The sequence below is a fragment of the Pelophylax lessonae genome (assembly GCF_965119305.1).
Source record: "Pelophylax lessonae genome assembly, chromosome: 11".
Lineage (NCBI taxonomy): Eukaryota > Metazoa > Chordata > Amphibia > Anura > Ranidae > Pelophylax > Pelophylax lessonae.
The window spans coordinates 204213865-204231143 of NC_138778.1; positions in this window are offsets into that span (position 1 = coordinate 204213865).

Here is a 17279-nt window from a genome sequence, read left to right on the forward strand (position 1 = left end):
CCTGGTTATGGGCTTATTTACTCGACCTTTATATCATAATGCTACTCTTTATACCCATTACCTTTTTTACATTTTAATATAGCCCTACTTGACCCATAATGGAAACCCACGTACCATTTGTGGACCCTGCGCTTTGGCCTTTTGCTGAGCATTCGCCCCCTCAGTTCCCTTCATGGACGTACTCCTGGGTGGCCATCAGTCTCCTTGACAGTTTTTACCCTATTGTAAGTCATTTTCTATAATCAACCTTTCTGTGTGTACCTTTTATTGGATGCAACATCAATTATGGCATATATTTTTTAGAAATCAAAATGTGCCTGCTCCTGATGAAGTGAAATTTCTTTCACGAAACGCGTTGAGCCCAAGAGGCCATTCAACTCATTGCCAACATCCAGCATGCATCCAAATACCTCTTTTATCTACACCCTATGTCTGTTGGTCAATTTTGCAATTGTTTTTATTATTTATTATGGTCATATCATGTTATTTCTTTGTATATTTTGTACATCCCCTGTTGATTAATTGTTTACCTACTATACTGATGTTATGTGCTATTGAACATGTCAATAAACACGTGATGATGAATCATATGCCTTTATATGCTTACCAGCAGTTGTATATATATTACCACTATATCGTCATGTGTACACTGGCCACACCTCATACAAAGTCCCACGTTTTTATCTTTAAACACTATGTGTTCCTTCGAACACTATGAGTCTCCATTGCACAAGTCTCATTTAAAGTCCCATTCCCCCTTCTTTTCCCCTGCTTTTTCCAAGTCCCCTTCCCTCCCCATTTTTCCTTCCTTCAATCCCACCTTACATTAATGAAGGAATGAGAAAGAAGGAAGGAAAGGACGGTAAAGGAAAGCAGGAAGGGAGGGAGGAGGGGAGGGAAGGAGGGTAAGAAGAGAGGGAGGGGGGAAGAAAAGGGAAGCGAAGGAGAAGGAGGAGAAGGAGAGAGTAAGGGAAGGAGGAAGGGATGAGAGGTAGGAGAGAAGGGAGGGAGAAGGAAGAGAGGGAAAGAAGGAAAAAGGAAGAAAGGCATGAGTGAGAAGAGGCAGAGAGGAAGGAAGGAAGGAAGGAAGGAAGGAAGGAAGGAAGGAAGGAAGGAAGGAAGGAAGGAAGGAAGGAGGGAAGGAAGGAGGGAAGCGAGGAAGGGAGCGAAGGAGAAAAGGAAGAAAGGGTGGAGTGAGGGAGAGAGAGTGAGGAAGAAAATGGGTTGGAGGAAGGAAGAGAGGGAGGGAGCAAGAAGGTAGGAAGGGATGGATGGAATAAGGGAAAGCAGGGATGAAGTAAAGAAGGGAGGCGGAAACAGAGGCACAAGAAACATTAGGCTAGATACCGACAGTAACTGTGTATTTGGTGCCTTTTCAATATACACATCGAAAACTGCCTTAAAGCGGAGTTCCGGGCACAAAATCAATCTCTTTTTTTTGTGCCCGTCCGCTAGTTCGCCTTCACCTGAAAAGGAATTGGATAGTTAGGTTTTTTTTTTTTTTTTACTCATCTTGTAATTGAAGATCGAAAATACTCACCTCAGTGTACTTCCTCCTTCAGCGCCGCGGCTCTGCCGTCACTTCCTGTCTTGCGATGATTCCTGGGAGCTGAACGTTGTCGCTCCCAGGAATCAATGCGACGGCACCGGCCCGCTCGTCACTTCCGGGGCGATGCCGCATTCCCCTGTTAAACAGCTTCTGGGCATGCCCAGAAGCTGTGGAGGAATTCGGCGCCACACCGGAAGTGATGAGAGGGGCGGTGCAGGCGCATTCTGGGAGAAGAGGACGCGGAAGAAGACGCAGAAGAGGACCGCACCGGCTTCAGCTGCCCACAAGAGAGATGGCAACGCTGTGGAAGAAATTTTATAAGTGAGTATTTCATCTTGCAGGTAAGTGCGAACCGGGACAGATCAGAGGCTAGCCATTGTGGAATGTACTAGCCCTGACTGTCCCGGGGGTATGTTCACTGAAAAATGTTTTCTGTGCCCAGAACTCCGCTTTAAGAATTACACACATACATGTGAGCAGTCAGGATTGCCTTGGACTATCTAGGCCACACACAGTACCGGAGCCATGAAATCCCCCAGAATGTCTCATACTGTGTCTGGGGGTATTAGAATAAAATGCCACATAGACAGATCCCTGGTAAAAATTAAACCAGAACCTGGGTTCTACAAGGTCACAGCGCTGTCCCCAATGCTGGTCTTTTCAGGAAAGCTCAGGTGACAGCCAACAAATAACCCCAATGAGGGATAATGTATGAAGACTTAACTAATTACCCAAATGTTCACCAGATTCCATTCATTATCATCTGTCCTCATTACATGGCTTATTGACACCTCTGAGCAGCACAAGAGACCTTGGACAGATCTGACATATGGTCACACAATGTCTGTATAGATCAATGTACAGAGGGTTGTGCTACCACAATAATGGGCGAATATATCTATTATCAGAATGGAGGTCCTAGCAGTGAAGAGCGCCTGGGGGATACGTCTCTTCTTCCACAATAATCACACTCCCCTCTCATTCTTCTATACCACAATAGAAATATAGAATGAAGATTCTGTTTGGTTGCTATGGGAGACAAGATGTTTCCTATCAGACAATGCTCAGCAGTGAGAGCAAAACCTACAGTATAAAGAAATCACACCCACCTCCATTGCCGAATACACAACTTCAGACTGCTTAACTGACTGCACCCAGCAACGTCTTATCACTGTGTATGGAATATAAGAGGAGAAACATCATTAGAGGGAGAAAAGAAGAAGAGAGGGACTGGGGGGAGGATTGCAATATAAAAAGAGAGATATACTGGGGTGGAGAAAAGGGGAACAGAGATGGGGGGGGGGATTGTGGGAGCAAGTGGAGGGGGGGGGGGGAATAAAGTAGGAAAGAAAAAGGAAGGGGAAAAAGGAAAGAGAAAGCAAAAAAGGATAAGGAAAATGGACCAGAAAAGATACGCGAGGAAGGCAGTCCAATGAGGATTGGAGGAAAAAAAGGAAAGACAAGGAAAGTAGAGAAAATAAAATGGTAAGGTAAAGAAACAGAAAAAAAGAAAGGAAAGGAACAAAATAGAATGTGGCCTTGTGCACCCAGTGATATGCCTCTATACCTTCATTAATATCTCCATACAACCAACAACGTATTTGTCCTGGGATTTTAAGTGAGGCGCAGTACATTCCTTAAGCCGGAGTGAAAAAAGAGCCATGAAACGTGTCGAGTTTATGGAGGCAATTTTTGTTTTAATCATGTTTTGCCAGTTGGATTGTATATGGTCAACATAATAACTTTAATTATGTAGGAAATGCATTAATATGAATTCATTAAAAATGAACTTGTTACCATTTTGTCCTCTTTTTGTATGCAATATTTATTGACGTATTAAACAACAATGTTGGAAACAAGTTATTCATTGGCCGTATGGGCTGTGCCTCATTTAAAGTCCCAGGACAAGTAAATTGGTGGAAAGAAATAGAAAGGAAAGGAAAGGAGAAAGGAAAGGAAAGGAAAAAGGAAAGGAAAAAGGAAAGGAAAAAGGAAAGGAAAAAGGAAAGGAAAAAGGAAAGGAAAGGAAATGAAAGTAAAGGAGAAAGGAAAGGAGAAAGGAAAAGGAAAGGAGAAAGGAAAAGGAAAGGAAAGGAAAGGAGAAAGGGGAGGAAAGGAGAAAGGAAAGGAAATTAAAGGAAAGGAGAAAGGAAAGGAAAGGAGAAAGGAAAGGAAAGGAGAAAAGGAGAAAGGAAAAAGGAAAGGAAAGGAGAAAAGAAAGGAGAAAGGAAAGGAAAGGAAAGGAGGCATGAGGAAGGTAGTCCAATAAGGAATGAGAGGAGAAAAGGAAAGGGAAAGAAAAAAGAAAAGGAAAAAAAGTTAGAGAAAGGATGTGTGGGGAAGGCAATTCAATAAGGAATTGGAGGAGAAAAGAAAAGAAAAGTAAAGTAGATGAAGAGAAAAGGAAAGGAAGCGTGAGAAAGGCGAGTAGAAAAAGGAAAGAAAAGGAAAGGAGGAAAATGGAAAGAAAAGAAACAGAAAGGATAAGGACAAGGAAAGGACAAGGACAGGGACAGCGACAGGAAAGGAAAGGATAAGGATAAGGAAAAAGGAGAGGAGAGGAGAAAAGGAAAGGAAAGAGAAAGGAGGCACGAGGAAGGCAGTCCAAAAAGGAATGAGAGGAGAAAAGGAAAGGAAAAGGAAAGTGAATAGAAAGGAAAGGAAAAGGAAAGAAAAATCAAAGGAAAAATCTAGAGAAAGGAGGTGTGAGGAAGGTGAGTAGAAAAGGAAAGAAAAGGAAAGGATAGGGATAAGGATAAGTATAGGAAAGGATAAGGAAAGGAAAGGATAGGAAAGGATAGGAAAAGGAAAAAGGAGAGGAGAAAAGGAAAAAGAAAGGAGGCACGAGGAAGGCAGTCCAAAAAGGAATGAGAGGAGAAAAGGAAAGGAAAAGAAAGGAAAGGAAAGGAAATGAAAAGGAAATAAGTTAGAGAAAGGAGGTGTGAGGAAGACAGTTCAATAAGAAATGGGAGGAGAAAAGGAAAGTAGATGAAGAGAGAAGGAAAGGAAAGGAAGCGTGAGAAAGGTGAGTAGAAAAGGAAAGGATAAGGATAAGAAAAGGATAAGGAAAGGAAAAGATAAGCAAAAAGGAAAGGAAAGGAATGGAAAGGATAAGGAAAGGAAAAGAGAAAAAGGAAAGGATAAGGATAGGAAAGGATAAGGAAGAAAGAAAAGAAGGGAAAGGCAAGAAAGGAAAGGAAAAGGAAAGGGAAAAGGAAAAAAGCAATTGAGGGGCAAAGAAGGAAAGCCAATAAAGAAAGGTAGGATAAAGGAAAAGATTTTAAAAAATACAGTAAAGAAAAAGAAAATTCAGGTAGGGTAAAAAAAAAGTAAAAACAGGAAAATAAAATGTATGGTAAGGAAAAGTAAAAAGAAAAGTAAATGTAAAAAAGTAATGGCAGAGTGAGGATTGAAGACAAATAAGGAAAGGGAGGAGGAAGAGAAATTGATAAGGAAAAGAAAAGGATAGGTAAGGTATGGAAAAGGAAAGAAGGAGTAAGGAGGAAAGTCCATTAAATAATTGGAAGAGCATGTGAGAGCAGAAGATGAAGCATACTGTTAAGTAAGAGAAGGATGAAAGAAACTCATTGGGGGGGGGGGGGGGGTTGGGGGGCGTAATGAAGATGGGGGGTAAGGAGGAAAGAATTCCATAACAGACAGATGAGCTGCACAATTGCTCTTCCTCCTTTTATCTCTCTAGTCTCTCTTGGCCATACACGGCACCTATCACCCAGCTCCATACAGCACAGACCGTGCTCTCCTCACTCATGGTTAACTCTCAGTTTTAATGTTTCTTTGGGGTTTTGGCCTCTGATTCTCTCTCCCTGTTAGACAGCTTGGGGGGGAAAGAGCTGCAGATAGAAGAGCAATCAGCCCAGGCAATGCTTGAGATTATCTGTAGGAAGAGCAACCTGGAGCAACTCATTAATGGCACACATAGGAGAGGGCCGCACCACCACCGGCTGCCTGTAACTCCGTGATTGCTGCGATCAAAGTCAGAATTATTTATTCCAGTTACTATTTGTGTGAATCCCACTCTCAGATCAGCTCTCGCACCTGTCATCCGGGAACCGGAGGATGATCTGGAGCCATCTACCGCCCGCTGCACAAACTCTGAATAACAAGGATTCGCCAGAGCTACTCAAAGAGTGAAAAGTACAAAGAAACATGATGGAGGTTCCTTAAAGGGAAGCCATAGTGAGTTTTCAGTCAGCAAATATTTGGAGTTATTATTGTGCCGTTTACCTTGAAGTACTGGGATGTTTGCATTTTATCATCCTTGCTGTATCATATTCCCTTGAAAGCAATAAAAATGAACTCCAGGCAGACATACAATACACAAGTTAATGCAGCTTTGCATTCATTTAAACATGGATCTTACTTTTTTCATTTTTTAATACAAGCAGTATCTGATTTTGATTTGGTCTCAGCCTCTGTACAGCAGAGATTGGGATGGGATGGAAAGAGCAGGGAAGTGATGGGAAGGGAAGTGATGAGAAGGGAAGGGAAGAGATGGGATGGGAAGGGAAGTGAAGGGATGGGATGGGAAGTGATGGGAAGGGAAGTGATAGAAAGGGAAGTGATGGGAAGGGAAGTGATGGGATGGGAAGGGAAGGGAAGGGATGGGATGGGAAGTGATGGGAAGGGAAGGGGTGGGAAGGGGTGGGAAGGGAAGGGATAGAAAGGGAAGTGATGGGAAGGGAAGTGATGGGAAGGGAAGTGATGGGAAGGGAAGTGATGGGAAGGGAAGGGAAGTGAAGGGATGGGATAGGAAGGGAAGGGAAGGGATGGGATGGGAAGGGAAGTGATGGGAAGGGAAGGGAACGGGTGGGAAGGGAAGGGATGGGATAGAAAGGGAAGTGACGGGAAGGGAAGTGATGGGATGGGAAGTAAAGGGAAGGAATAGGAAGGGGAAGGGAAAGGATGGGAAGGGAAATGATGGGACGGGAAGGGAAGTGATTGGATGGGAAGGGATGGGAAGGGATGGGATAGGATGGGATGGGAAGTGATGGGAAAGGAAGTGATGGGAAGGGAAGTGATGGGATGTGAAGGGAAGTGAAGGGATGGGATGGGAAGTGGTTGGAAGGGAAGGGGTGGGAAGGGAAGGGATAGAAAGGGAAGTGATGGGAAGGGAAGTGATGGGATGGGAAGGGATGGGATAGGAAGGGAAACAATGGGAAGGGAAGTGATGGGATGGGAAGGGAAGTGATTGGATGGGAAGGGATGGGAAGGGAAGGGATGGGATAGGATGGAATGGGAAGTGATGGGAAAGGAAGTGATGGAACGGGAAGTGATGGGATGGGAAGGGAAGTGATGGGATAGGAAGGGAAGGGAAGTGATGGGAAGTGATGGGAAGGGATTGGATGGGAAGGGAAGTGATGGGATCCAAACGGAAGGAAAGTGATTGGATGGGAAGGGATAGGATTGGATGGGAAGTGATGGGAAGGGATAGGATTGGATGGGAAGTGATGGAAAGGGAAGTGATGGAACGGGAAGGGAAGTGATGGAAAGGGAAGGGAAGTGATGGGATGGGAAGGGAAGTGATGTTAAAGGAAGGGAAGTGATGGGATGGGATGGGAAGGGAAGTGATGGGATGGGAAGGGAAGGAAAGTGATTGGATGGGAAGGGATGGGAAGGGATAGGATGGGATGGGAAGTGATGGGAAGGGAAGTGATGGGATGGGAAGGGAAGTGATGGGATAGGAAGGGAAGTGATGGGATGGGATGGGATGGGAAGGAAAGTGATGGGATGGGAAGGGAAATGAAGTTATGGAACAGGAAGGGAAGGGAAGTGATAGGACAGGACAGGAAGGGAAGTGATGGGACGGGACGAGATGAAACGAGAAATGGAGAGATGAGCTTATCAGTCTGCTGCTTCCCCTTTTACTGTCCAGTCACAGGCTAGGGGAAGGACAAGACCTGTAAGTGTTACTTAACGGCAACAGAGAAAAATCAGGTCCCCTTCCCTGCCAGACAGAGCTGTGCTGTATGACAAAGCTGTACAACTCTCAGGACTGGATAGACAGAGATACAAATCCAGGCAGACAAAACAGCTTTCTTATGGGTATTAGATCTGTGTTTAGTTGCTTGCCTGAAGTTCAGCTTAAAATATGCAGAATTGAAGCTACGCCCTCATGTGGTTAACTGTATCTCATGTATTTGCTCAGCTCTCCTGATCGATAGCTGCCATAGACATATTAATGTGCTAGATTTTCTCAGACAAACCTGATAGGCTAAGACAGAGGAGCAGTGGTTGGTTATTGTGTAACAGAGGACCCTGAGCCCTAGAATGTATATGTATCACCACTGTAAGCTCCTCTGGGGCAGTGACTGACATATATGGCACTAGGTACTCCTATGTACATGAATATAGCAAATAAAAAAAGATTAAAAGCCTGCAGACTCCTTAAAGTGCATGTAAACACTAACAATAATCTTTCCTTCTTTGCTGCCTTTTGGTCTGTTAAATATACTATTGAAACTGTTTTTTTAAGTCTATTCCATAAATGCAAAAAATATATCTGTAGATCCTGCCAGAAACTCAGAACTGTCCTTGTTCTGTTCACTCTGCTTTTGTTATCTTAATCTGAGTCTAATTAGCCCTCCCAGCTCTTATCTTGGACTACAGAAGACCCTCAATGAACACCATAGGGAGCAACTAAGTGCAGAACGTTAATCATTTTTTGGAAAAAACAGTAAATAATGCACTGACATCTAGTGGAGTAAAAGAAGGCATATCATAGAAGTAGAAGTCGTCATCATAGGGACCCAAGTCAGGCAGCAGCAATTTGGGAAAATGTAGTGCAGAATCACCACTGGATAGATAGCTACAGCAACACCAGAGCAGTGTTAATTTTGGCAGCAAATTTCAATTTAGTTTTAGTCTTAGTCTTAGGACTAAAATGGCATTTTAGTTTTAGTCCCATTTTAGTCTTCTGCAAGTGTTTTAGTTTTAGTCGTATTTAGTCGACTAAAACTCCAGTACATTTTAGTCGACTAAAACTCATTTTAGTTATCTATAATCGAATGGGTGTAGTTCAATTGTAATTTGTAATGCATTATTTAAGCATTTCTCTACAATTTCCAAACTCATTATATACTACTGCTGGTCCTGGAGTGAAAAATTAATATGTTATTATTTATGGTATTAAGCTTTGAGCATGCACTAGCACAGCACTACACCAGTGTTAATTTTGGCAGCAAATTTCAATTTAGTTTTAGTTATAGTCTTTTGACTAAAATGCCATTTTAGTTTTAGTCGTATTTTAGTCATCTGAATTGTTTTCGTTTTAGTCGTATTTTAGTCGACTAAAATTGTGTTAATTTAGTCGACGAAAATGTTTTAGTCGGTTTTAGTCGACAAAATTAACACTGCACCAGAGCCAATCTGACAGCGTGGGAAAGTTCCTAGATAATGTCAATCGCTTGGGGTGTGGAATACGGCGTGGCCACATGTTTCAAGGTGGTACCGCCTCTTTCTCAAGCCTCTTTAGAAGACCTGCAGCCTATGGTGTCAAGGACAGTGTGAGGGATTGTGTAGTTTAGCAAAGGAGAACTGGCAGGGCTGACACCATTTCATTTAATTTCGGTCCACAAAATCCAGTGTTGTCAGTCCATGATAGGACATTAGGAGCTGAATGAATTTCTTGGAGATCAACAGGTATTACTCTGTATTTGAAGAGTCTAAGTGAGCTACGGGGCCATTTTGTCTCAGAGCGTTTTATTTGCATTCGGCCATGTCTTGGTTCTACTGATTATACTGTTTTTGCACCATTTTTTTTTTCTTTTAGAAGCAGATTTGGAAACATTTTTATATCTTTGATATTTATAGGAAATATAGTAACATTTTACCAAAAAATGCATTTTACCCAATGCAACATTTATATGTAATTTGTGCACCCCAAACAGAGGCGTAACTAGGCCGGGGCCCTTCCCTTTAAGCCTGGGGCTCTTTACTATTGATGTGGGGCCCTTTATTACAGTCCCGCAGTGGGACCCTTTCACAAGTTCTGCAGTGGGCCCCCTTCCTGCCATCTTGGGGCCTCCCCACGGTGGTGGAATGCCAGGGTCCGGTCACAATTGTGACCTTTGTGATCCTGAAAGTTCCCCCACTGGTTTTAGTAGTGTTTTTTTTTTTTTGGTATTGTAATTGTATTATTTTCTTTTCTTTTATTTTTTTACAATGTCACTGACTATGACTCTGTCCATTCAGAAAAGGAAGGAGCTGGTAAATTACATATTTACCGACCCCTTCCTGGTTCTCTCTTGTGACACATCCCCTGCAGCAGCCGGCAGGAGAGGGAAGGGAGCACAGTGGGGAGGGGGGGGGCAGCACAGTAGGGGGGGGGGACTGGAGGAGCACACAGGGGCCCAGAGACAGCAGAACACAAGTGAACTGGATAGGAGGAGTTGCGGGGGCAGAATACAGAGGAACCAATCTCCTCCATTTTCCTCCCGCAGGTACAGGAGGAAAAAGAAGAACAGTGATTTCTTTACATGCTGCCCCCCGCTCCCTTCCCTACACAGGTGTGCAGGGGAGCTGCATAGGCCCCCTGGAGCATAGGGGCTGGTTGCTATTGCAACCCCTGTAGTTACGCCCCTGACCCCAATTATTTACCCCAATATATAATCAACAAGATCTGCTGATTAAAATAACATCACAAGAGTGCGACTTTTATGTAACAGAATGGTAAAGCTCAAAGAGATGATTTTAGTTCCTGAGTTTAAGGTAGGATGCCGGTGTTCTGTCAGATTTCCCTACCCCATCAGGATTTCCCTACCTATATAATTTCCGATTTAGATCAGCTGTGGATTCGTCATGTAGCTGCGTTACATGTCCTACTGCGCATGCGCAGAATAGGTAGGGAATTTTGATAACATCGTAAGAGGTGAGGCACAAGTCCTACTGCGCATGAGCGGGCGCATGCGCACCAACGGGCCAGGCAGCGGGATCTCTTATAACAAACATCCATCCGATCTCCATGGCCCACACTGTGCTGACCCGACAATCAGATCTCCATGCCCCACACTGCGCCGACCCTACAGTGGGCGTGCGCGTGTGGGTTGGGAATAGGATTGTCCCATTGTCGGCTTGGCGCAGTGTGTGCCATTGAGATCGGATGTATGTTTATTATAAGAGATGCCGCTGCCCGTCCCTTGGTGCGCATGCGCCTGCTCATGCGCAGTAGGACTTGTGCCTCACCTCTTACGATCTTATCAAAATTCCCTTCCTATTCTGTGCATGCGCAGTAGGACGTGTGACGCGGCTACAGCTGGTGCATGACGAACCCGCACCGGAAATGACGTAGGTAGGGAAATCTGATGGGGTAGGGTTTTCTGACAGAACACCGGCTGTCACTGACAGCCAGAGGGTCCGGCTTGAACCCTGGAGCCGCCAATTCCCAGAACAGCACCCAGGACTCAAGTAGTTTAATGGGATAACCCATGGGAACTGTGCATATACTGCAGAGATGTACTGCATGTTTTTTTTCTTTTTTTTATCATTTTATATGGAAAGGAAATGTGGATGCTGAATATTAATACAAAGGACCATCACGGAATATATGTAATGTGAAAGAATCAGAATGTCAGTTCTTCAGATCAGGTCAAATACTTGATGAATTGATGTTGCTAGGGCTTGGTTCATTGATGTAAATATCGACATGTATCACACTATTGATTTATACAAGTCTGCATACTGTAGCTGCAACATTAAATCACTACTATGAGCGGAGGAGATCTTAAACGCATTGACACCAATCAGCGGCAAACAAGTCGGGGGAATTATCAGTGCGATGTGGAGGCAGCGGAGGGGTCCTTTCATGTCTGGAAACAGAGAGAAGAGAAACGTGAGGAGGAAGAACTGACAAGACAGGAGAGACAGGACTGGAAAGGGGGGGGCAGCATACAGAGTGCCATCAGAGAATGGAGGGAGAGGGAGGGAGAGAGGGGGCAGAGAGAGAGGGGGGGGGGTAAGAGAGAGAGAGAGAGAGCGAGGGGGGAGAGAGATAGGAAGAAAGACAGACAGGAAGAGAGAGAGAGGAAGAGAGCAAAATAGGGGGCCAGAGAGGGAAAGACATAGGAAGAGAGAGAGAGAGAGAGAGAGAGAGAGAGAGAGAGAGACAGAGAGGGGAAGAGAGAGAGAGAGACATAGAAAGAAAGGGGGGGGGGTGGGAGAGACATAGGTAAAAAATAGAGAGAGGAGAGGGAGAGGGAGAGAGAGACAACAAGAAAGACAGACAGAATGGAAGAGAGAGACATAGGAAGAGCGAGAGAGATAGAGAGAGAGAGAGAGAGAGAGAGAGAGACGTAGAAAGAGAGAGAGGGGGAGAGAGAAAATGACTTAGGGGGGAATAGAGAGACAGAGAGAGGGGGTGGGAGGAGAGAGAGACATAGGGAGAGAGAGGGGGGAAAAAGGAGGGAGAGAGAGGGGGGAAGAGAGAGAGAGAGAGAAAGAGATAGAGGGGGAAGAGAGAGAGGGTGGGAGGAGTGAGAGACAGAGAGAGAGAGAGAGGGGGAGGGGGAGAGAGAAGGAGGGGGAGAGGGATAAGGGGGGAAGAGAGAGAGAGAGAGAGAGAGAGAGAGGGGGGGAGAAAGAGAGAGACATAGGAAGAGGGGGGCATAGGAAGCGAGAGACACACAGGAAGAGAGAGAGAGTGCGAGAAAGGGGGAAGAGAAAGAGATAGAGGGGAAGATAGAGAGAAAGAGAGAGAGGGGGGAAAGAGAGAAACATAGGAAGGGAGAGAGAGAAGGAGGGGGAAAGAGAGAGAGACATAGGAAGAAAGAGAGGGGGAGAGAGAGAGACATAGGAAGAGAGAGAGAGGGAGGGGGCAGAGAGAGAGGGCGAGAGAGAGAGCAGGACATGGGAACAGAGAGATCGAGAGGAGAGAGAAGGGAAGAGAGAGAAAGAGAGAGAGAGGGACAGAGAGGAAGAAAGAGACATAGGAAAAGAAAATGATAGAGGGAGGAGGAACTGGAAAGACTGGAGAGACAGGTCTGGGGGGTCGCAGAATACAGAGTGCCTTCAGAGAGAACAGAGGGAGAGAGAAACTTTTTACCAGTCACTGCAGTGAGACTACAAACTGTCCCCATACCTGGAGGTGCTACAAGAACCCCAAAGTCAGACAGACCCTGAGCCTGTAGAGACTGAGTGCCCACAGCCTGAAAATCAAATTAGAATGGTACAGCGATGTGACCAGGAGGTCCTGGAGGATGAGGACCACTTCCTGCTACAGTTCCCCATGTACTAATCAGTGAGGGGCACTCACTTCCAGAGACTCTCCCTTCTCATCCCGGACTTCATCTATATAGAGAAGAGAGGGAGAGGGAGAGGAAACGTCTACTGGGAAAAGAGATGCCCACAGTGAAAATATCTGCACAATATGTGGCAGCTTGTCACAGACTGATAGGGATATGAAAAACGTAGATATTCAAGAAAAAAGTTTGACCGCACTCACGATTAGATAAACTTGAAGTATTTATTCCCATAAATGAGAAGCACCAGTGCATCACACAGACATGGACATGGTTGACGCGTTTCACGACTCTATGGGTTGCTTACTCATAAGGGTTATGAGTAAGCGACCCATAGAGTCGTGAAACGCGTCAACCATGTCCATGTCTGTGTTATGCACTGGTGCTTCTAATTTATGGGAATAAATACTTCAAGTTTATCTACTCGTGAGTGCGGTCAAACTTTTTTCTTGAATATCTGACTACTGGACGGCGGATCCGACCGGCACCTGAGTGCTTTGCCTCACCTGAGTGGCTTTTTCTGTGTTGTTTGAATATGAAAAACTTAGGAGAGAGAGAGGGAGAGGAGGGGGGGGGGGAGAGAGATAAAGCAAGAGAGAGAGGAAGAAGGGAGAGAGCTAGAGAGGAAGAAGGGAGAGAGATAGAGAGGAAGAAGGGAGAGAGATAGAGAAGAAGAGGGGAGAGAGAGAGGAAGTGGAGAGGGTGGGAGGGAGGGAGGAAGTGGAGAGGGAGGGAGGAAGGGAGGGAGGAAGAGGAGAGGAAAGGAGGGAGGAAGAGGAGAGGGAGGGAGGAAGAGGAGAGGGAGAGAGGAAGAGGAGAGAGAGAAAAAGGAGAGGGTGAAGGAGGGGGGGGGGAGGCGGAAAGAAATAAAGGAAGAGAGAGTGGAAGGGGAGAGATAGTAGGAAGAGAGGGCAAAATGAGAGATGGGGGGGGGGGGGGGGAGAGGGAGAGAGACACAAAAAAAAAAGTGAGAGAAAGGAGAAAGGGAGAAGGAGAGGTGGAGGAGAAGAGGGAGGAGGAAGAAATAGTAGGAAAGGGATAGTGTCACGTACCTGGTCAGTGAGCCTGACGTGTAGAGGAGGGCCTCTCGCACAACTCCGGCTCGAGGGCCATTGATAGTGAGACAGCAGCCACAGGAGCACAGTGACTTAAGAGTGCCTGTAATCAGTCCAGTAGTCTGCGTGGCCACAATCAGCAGGGAGATAGTAGTAGCGAACAGGCTGGTAGAAGGCAGCTGGAAGCAAGACTTGCTGGGCTGATAGGTGTAGCAGGCCGGATGAGCAGGATGCAGGGTCAGACAAGCCGGGTTGGTAATGGTCGGGCAAAAGGACATATATGGTAGACAGCAGGATGGTCGAGTCATGAGCCAAGTCGGTACCAGGAGAACAGTAAGGCAGGATCAGAAGGCAGAAGCGAAATCCAGTAGACACGCCGGGGTCATGGTATGAAGCAGACAATCACAAGATAGCGATAAGCCGGATCAAGATCAGAGGTCACACAGAATCAGGAACAACACACAGAAGCTGCAGACCAAACAGCAATGAGTCCATGCAGAAGGCCTGTTTAAATAGCCAGCCTAGCGCCACCATTAGTGACAGGCGCGCGCATTGATGCGCGAGTGCGCATGCGCGTACGCCTATGTGTGCTCCCTAACCCATGAACAAGAACGTCTGCTTGACCAGTTGTTGGTCTGCGCATGTGCGTATGCACACGCCGAGGAAATCCATCTATCCTATGGACCCGACTTCTCTGACAGATACATTTAAGCAATAAACATTTTAATTTATTAAGAAAAATATAACAAACTTATCTCCACACTGAAAGAGATACATTTAGTGAGAGAGAGAGAGGGGAGGAAGAATAGGAGAAAGAGAGGAGGCAAGAGAGAGGGAGAGAGTGAGAGATTGTGGAGGATGAACTGACTGATTGAGGAGGAAGGACTGAAGAGAGAGTACTGGAAGGGGGGCAGGAGGAAAGGAAGGAAGGGGAGAGAGAGGGATGTGAGAGAGAGAGAGAAAGAGAGAGGAAGACGGGAAGGCAGAGGTAGGAAGACGGGGAGGAAGACAGGGGGGGAGAGAGAGAGAGAGGAGGAAAGGGGGGAGAGAGAAAGAATGGGGAAGAGAGAAGGAGGGGAGGAGAAGAAGAAGGGGGTGGGGAGAGAGAGAGAAATAAGGGGGGGAAGAGGAATAAAGGGGGGAAGATGAAGAAGGGGGGAAGATGAAGAAGGGGGGAAGAGAAAGAAAGAGAGGAAGAAGGGAAGGGAGAGAAAGAAAGAATGGGGGGAAGAGAAAGAAGGGGGGGGAGATAGGAAGAAGGGGGGGAGAGAGAAAGAAGGGGGTGGAGAGAGAAAGAAAGGGGGAGAGAAATAAGGGCAGAGAGAGCGAAAGAATGGAAGGGAGAGAGAAGAAGAAGGGGGGAGAGAGAAGAAGGGGGAGGGAGATGGGGGAGAGAGAGAGAGAGAGAGGAAGAAGGGAAGGGAGAGGGAGAAAGAATGGGATGCAGAGTAAGAAGGGGGGGGGGAAGAGAGGAAGAAGGGGATAGAGAGGGAGAAAGAAAGCGGGGGAGAAAAAGAAGGGGGGAGAGAGAAGAAGAAGGGGGGAAGAGAGGAAAGAGGGGGGGAGAGAGAGAGAGAGGAAGAAGGGAAGGGAGAGAGAGAGAGAAAGAGGGGGGGGGGGGGAGAGAAGAAGAAGGAGGGGAGAGAGGAAGAAGGGGAGGGAAAGAGCAAGAAAGAATGAGGGGGAAGAGAGGAAGAAGGGGGAGGAGAGAGAGAGGAAGGAAGAAGGGGGAGGAGAGGGAGGAAATAGGGGGGGGGGGAGGAAGAGGGGGGAAAAGAGTAAGGAGGGGAAATAGGAAGAAGGGGTGGAGAGAGAGAGAGGAAAAAGAAAAGAAAAGAAAAAAGACATACATGGTATGTAACAATTGGCATTTAACCCAAATTATATTTCCACCCCAGCTTTTCCTATAATATAGTATTAAAAACCATTTAAACTTAAATAAATGATATTGTTCTGTTATAGCCAATGGTACTGTTCCCATCTCCGTGTGTTCAGCCTGCAGTGACAGTACCGCTGCTTATAATGGATCCGGTATAATTGCACATTTTGTGTACAATTACACCAGCTTTCAGCTGCACCAAAAAGCACGAATGCCTGATTTGCAATAAAATAAAACAAAGAAAGGGGAAACTCCATCCAATACTGATTTTCAATTGTTGGTGGATTGGTGATGCAATGAATGATCTTTAGAGGAATCTCTGTAACAGGATTTTCAGCTACTTTGTTACATGGTAAAAATCCATTACAAACCAAATAGAATGACACAGTGGCACTGGATGATGGGAATTGCAGATTTTTTTTTTTTTGTTTTGTTTTTTTTACCAAATGAGCCCCAGACAGATAGTAGGAGGTCAGTAGGTGTTTCATGCCTCCCCCACCCAGAACTGAAACATGCATTTTATGAGGGCTGACTGTGCAAAGTCCTGTACAGTATATAGGCAGAGAAGGTTAAGAATTGGGAGGAGAGCAGGAAAGAGCCACAACATACATTATTAAACATCGGCAGGAAAATGTTTTGACACTTTATAGACTCAATCAGCAACATCTGTGTGAGAATTCCATAGAGGGATCCGCAATATAAAGACGGCATGCAATTAACTGACACATGCCATCAGGATCTATTAAAACTTGTTTTCTATTGATTTTTTACTTTTTAAATTCTTAATTTCGTTCATCACTTGCCTCTGCTGAGCTGCTCAATGTTTTACTACGTTTCCAAGCTAGGGCCTGTTAAATAAAACGTCGGTGGGGAGCAAAATCAGGTTTGCTTTTTATGTTTTGTACCATCATAAGCAGAGTATTTTAGGAGGGAAAAGTAGGATAAAAGGAGACAGTCTGCATTGAGGGCTGATCATTTGGAGATAATTTCTAAATAAGCGATCACATGTGAGCAGCCACATAAAGTTGGGGAAGCTATCAACCTCATATTGTTTTTAATACCCGGTGGTTCTCTCACATGTAATTGCAAATGATCCAATCTGCAAGTATTAATTGGGCCATAGATAAATGGAAGGTGTAGAGTCCTCCAGAAGCACAGATTATTTCAGGAGAGGACAGTTGGACAGCGAAAGGTATGGCGTCTTCCAGAAGCACAGAGTACCGTATTTAAGGAGAAGGCAGTTGGATGGTGAAAGTTGTAGAGTTCCCCAGGAGCATGGAGTATTTAAGGAGAGGACAGCTGGGCAATGGAAGGTGTAGAGTCCTCCAGGAGCATGGAGTATTTAAGAAGAGGACAGTTGGGCAATGAAAGGTCTAAAGTCCTTCAGAAACATGGAGTATTTCAGAAGAGGCCAGTTGGACAATGGAAGGTGTAGATTTCACCAGGAGCATGGAGTATTTCTGGAGAAGATAGTTGGACAGTGGAAGGTGAAAGTACTCCAATTGCACAAAGTATTTAGGACAGGAGAGATAGACAATGAATGG